The 4,813-nt window shown below is 35.6% G+C and overlaps 1 long non-coding RNA gene across 1 annotated transcript; it reads right to left on the bottom strand.

The window, feature by feature from the left end:
- Nucleotides 1-315: 315 nt before the first annotated feature.
- LOC114017145 (uncharacterized) lies at nt 316-4,339 on the bottom strand. The gene is made up of 2 exons (XR_003562027.2): nt 4,097-4,339; nt 316-2,470 (listed from the first exon to the last, which is right to left on the bottom strand). It is a non-coding gene; the product is annotated as an uncharacterized LOC114017145 (long non-coding RNA).
- Nucleotides 4,340-4,813: the final 474 nt, after the last annotated feature.

The following is a 4,813-nucleotide window of genomic DNA, read 5'->3' on the forward strand; positions in this document are numbered from 1 at the left end:
CCACACTGGAAGTTCAGTGACATCAGCCATAACTTAAAGACAGTCCATCTTTCTATTGTTCTGTAAGGTTATAAACCCTTTATAAATCCACTGTCCACCAACATGCCCAAAGTGAAATAAAATCAATCATTGCTATGGAATGTCACTGTTGTGCTTCTGGCCAAAATCACAACCCTTCACATGAGAAAGGAGCAAGGAGATGATGTATGGAAAAGAGAAAAAAAATCAGGATGATAAGAGATTAAAGAAACAAATTAGAAGAAAAAAGATACTTTAACATACCAAAACCAGATAATATTTAGTTACAAAGAGAAATTGACTTAATTAAATATTTTATTAGTATCACTAATTCAGTGATAAAATTACTGCATTTTTAATGATGAAGTTTATTTAAAAGAATAAGTTAGTGAGGACATAGTGATTGTTACTAAAAGTTCTTAATACATCAGCAGCTACCTGTCCATACTTTTCCAAGGAAGAAGTTACGGTCCCATGGATGCAGATGAATTAACAGCATGTCAGTGATTTCATACCAGCACCAACATATGGTCATCCTTATGACCAATAAGGTACTTTGCTCCCACACTGAAAACTTTCTGACACTGCATGTAGATTCAGAGTATTCACACAATAGACCAAAATTCACATTTTCACTGACAGAGCAATATCTTTCCTCTCTAGGCATACCACAACTATTGGAAAGGACTGCTGCATCTCAGCTGCTGCTGTGCTTCCAAGCTGGAGTTGATAGCATGACTGTGATTGTTTCAGCGTTGCTTTCAATATTCAGCATGCAAACAGACTATGTCACAACCTGCAACAGAGACCAGCAATTCTAAAGACGTAACTAAGATTTTCAGGGGGTTTAATATTTTTTTTCAGTTCTGCAGATGAGTAACTTGAAAAAAGAAAAAGTGTAACACTATAGAAAAAAGAAATGTTTATCATATCAAAGAAATAGTGAAAAAGTAAAAATTGACAATTAGGGGCAACTTGCCAATGTAAATTGTACAGTTACAGTTTTCTACTAGGAGATGAATCTTCAACCATATAAATCAGCTTCAGTTTGTACTAAACAAAAATCAAGAGTGGAAGGGATGTTTTTGGTACAACTACAATAGAAAAAATTAAATTTTATACAGCTAGCACAGGTTAAAATGTTAAGATAAATAACAGCAATGGTTCAAGATACAGCAAAGAATTTGAAATAAACACACATAAAAAGTTATTTTACTTGTCAAAGAGGAATGGAATTTTAAAGAGAAAATACAGAAAGTGTTAAGATGCAAAATATTCTTTTTCTTCTTTCTTCTGTTTTGTTTTTTTTTTTTTTTTCCTGCAAGTCAGTGAATTTCAGCCTGGGCTTTTGTAAACAAGAGTCAGGTTTACAATAACAAAGGCTGAGCGCTTAGGAAACATTGACATCACACCAATTAATGTTTTTGAAAGGTTAGAGAACATTATACTTCATAAAGTTTCAAACCCAGACAAAATAAAATTAATAGTGCTAAATGCCACAGGAGCCATATGGACATTTCCAGATATTTCATTACATATTAGGTGTGGGAGACCTTTGATAGTGAGAGGAGTGGTAAGAAAATATCACTTGCCTTTGTTTCTGTCCTCTCAACCTTGTTCAAAGAAATGAGACAGGAATTTAGGCAGTCTATATTGATTAGTCAGTTTTAAGCTTAGTTCAAAATCATGATTGAGAGAGCAAACAAAAAGCTGAGGAAAACTTGATTGATAACCAAAACTAATTCAAAAAAACTAATACAAAAAAACAACTTACATTTTTTGGTGACACAGCATACTGATTATCATTATTTCTATATGAAGACTTTGGCAAATGTCCACTTCAACATCTCCTAACAGAGTTTTCTAACAACAACAAAAAGAAAAAGAACAAACCCCAAACTAATATTTGAGAAAGACTGAAATAAAAATGAACATTTTCTCATGCCACAAGCAAAGTAAGAGAGACATAATCCTGGCTATTCTTCCCTCATTTAAAGCAAAAATATACTAACACTACTCTAGCCAAGCTGAAATCAAGAATTGCTGGAGCAAGGAAGTTTGTCCAGACTTGACTGCACCAAAGGCATGACTAGGTAAACAAGCAAAGCTTAAAAACACGGCTATGCCTAGGCACCACAATTTTGTTAAGTATTCCAGAAACAGGAGCAAATAATTGTCTGGATGCTGATGTATTTTCCTATACCTGAAGGATTAAACAGCTTCTGTATGACAGTTATCAAGTCAACACAGATCTCACAAAATCAGAAAAAGTTATTTTCCATGTCTGCAGAAGCTTCAGGGGTCTAAAACCATTTTGCTCTCTACCTGTCTCTGTCATATCACCTGGAATAACATGAGCTTCTTTCATGCTTTTTTTGCTTCTTTATGAGCACCAGCTGAGCTGGTTGGATTTTATAAATCATCAGTTGTCAGTGTCCTTCCACTCTTCATCCTGCAATAACAAAAAAGTACTTAAGCATTTTCCAGGGTGTAGCAATTTTCTAGTCTAACAGCAACAAAGACATGGTTAGCTGCAGTCAAATCTACACTGGGGAGAACTGCTGCAAATTGCTTCACAAAAGAAAGTGGAAGAAACACACTTGACTGCTTTAAGCGAGCCTCAGCAGACAAACCAACCCACTTGCTAAAGACAAGGAAAGGTTATCAAGGAATACTTTTCAGGATGATGCAGAGATTTAAGTGTGTTTGTTAGAGAGTTACAGCTACAGCTAATTGGGATGCTCTTCCAAAAGCAGTTTGAAATTAATGGGATGTCTCAGAGACAGGACAGCCAAAATGTCTGTCCGCCCCACCAACAGCAGTATGTTCTCAGCTTAGCCTGAACTATCTCAAAATTAGAGAAAAATAAATATCAGGGTGTGTCATGGCTTTCTATGGAGCAGGGAGAAAGAGAATGAGGGGAAAAAATAAAAGGAAACATGCTGACGTAAAATAAGCATACTAAGTTATAATGAGAGGTTAATCTGGCTTTAGAACTCAAAAGCCAAAATGTTTTTTTTTGGTTGGGTTTTTTGTTTTTTGTTTGTTTGTTTTTTTTTTTTTTGGGGGGGGGGGGCTTGTTTGTTCTTTAGGAATGATAAAATTTAGATCTGCAAAGAAACTGTCTTTTACAGAATTGTCCGATCAGGATGAACAAAAAGAAAACTACTAAGAAAATAATTGAGTCCTCAGTATTTTACTTGCAGAAGAACAGCAGCTATCTGTTTTTAGATTAAATTTCCGCTGAAAGAAAACGAGAAGAGGACAAACATGCCATAAAGAGATACAGTAGTCAGTACTGACTAAGTTACACAATTCAGATGTGCATTCTCTTTTAATATAATCATCGTTGTACTATCAAACCACAGAACAGCAGAGAAATAATTTACTTCAGAAGATTAACAGTACGGAAGCTGTAAGCTAATACAGGGTGCCTTGAGGACAGCAAAGCAGCAACCCAGCTCAGCCTCTTATGCAAAAGAAAGAGTAGGCAAGAATAGAGGAGTGATACTCTGAGGGCATAAAGCAAGCTAATAAATGACCTGCAGAGAGCGTGGACTGCATCACCCTGCAGTCTTACAGAAATCAAAGGGGGCATCCATTAGGGATCAAGACCAGAGCCTGCCATATGTTTTTTAGACACTGGTCACAGCCAGGATTTTCTCTCTTGGTTTATGTACATTGTTTCTTTACTACAGTCACAGTGATGGGGACTTTCTTAGTAAGCCTGCATACTGCTCATAGCACAGGATTCTAATAGGTATATATATATCATTTATAGAAATTACAGTGCAAGAAGTAGTTCTGCTTAAATTGCCTATTTCCTCATATTATGTTTTCAAAATAGAATCTTTGTTATTAGAATGGGGAAAAAGATAATATGGTATAAAAGTGATAAATGAAACAGTGAACAGATTTGCTTTTCAGTAAATTTAAGAGTATGTTAAACCAAAAAAAGGGGGGAAAAAAGGCCCTGCACGGTATTCAAAGGCCAGGCAGCAAAGTAGGCTCTGCCTACCGGTCTTTACCCTTGACAAAACTAGTAAAGGAAATAAAGTAACATGTCACAATACTATACCTTACAAACTGGAAGAAGATAGTTCTCAGTACCTGTGGTATCTTCTTTTTATGACCAGAATGTGACTCAGCTGCAGGTGACTGTAGGACTAGATTGTGCCCTCTGAAGCCTTCACATATCACTGTGTTACAGAGAGCATGTAACCACCTCCACACCAGTTAGGTAAGGAAATGGTCTATCTGAGGAACACACATTCAACCAGTTATTAAGGAACAGGGCAGAATCATTTGATAATTTCATATCCTGAAAGGATAACAAGGAAACATTTTTTTCCTAACAAGGAAAAAAATCTGTTGTTTCACAGATCTACTATATATTTGACTTGATGAAATGCCCCAAATGAAACACTTTGTAAAGCACTTCACTTATGTCTGACAATATCACCAGGATTATACTTTTTCTTTTTTTTTTTTTCTTCTTCTTCTCTCTCTCTTTCTTCTAAGAAAAAAAAAAAAAAAAAAAAAAAGAAATAAAGAAAAAAAAAAAAAAGCTTGTTTCAGATCATCTCCCTCAGTTTTTTGGTTTTACCACCAAGGGAAAAGCTCACTTTTCAACTTCATCGAAAAGTCAAGTCTTTTAAGATTGATTTGATGGATAGCTTGCTTTTGCAAAGTTGCTTCTGCCCCTCTGGGTTCATCGAAGTCTGTTGCATGTCTGTGTAAGGAAGAGATGACAATTATCACATCATACAAAGATAACTCCTGCTAAGGAAATTCA

This window comes from Falco cherrug, chromosome Z (assembly GCF_023634085.1).
Source record: "Falco cherrug isolate bFalChe1 chromosome Z, bFalChe1.pri, whole genome shotgun sequence".
In the NCBI taxonomy this organism is placed as follows: Eukaryota; Metazoa; Chordata; class Aves; order Falconiformes; family Falconidae; genus Falco; species Falco cherrug.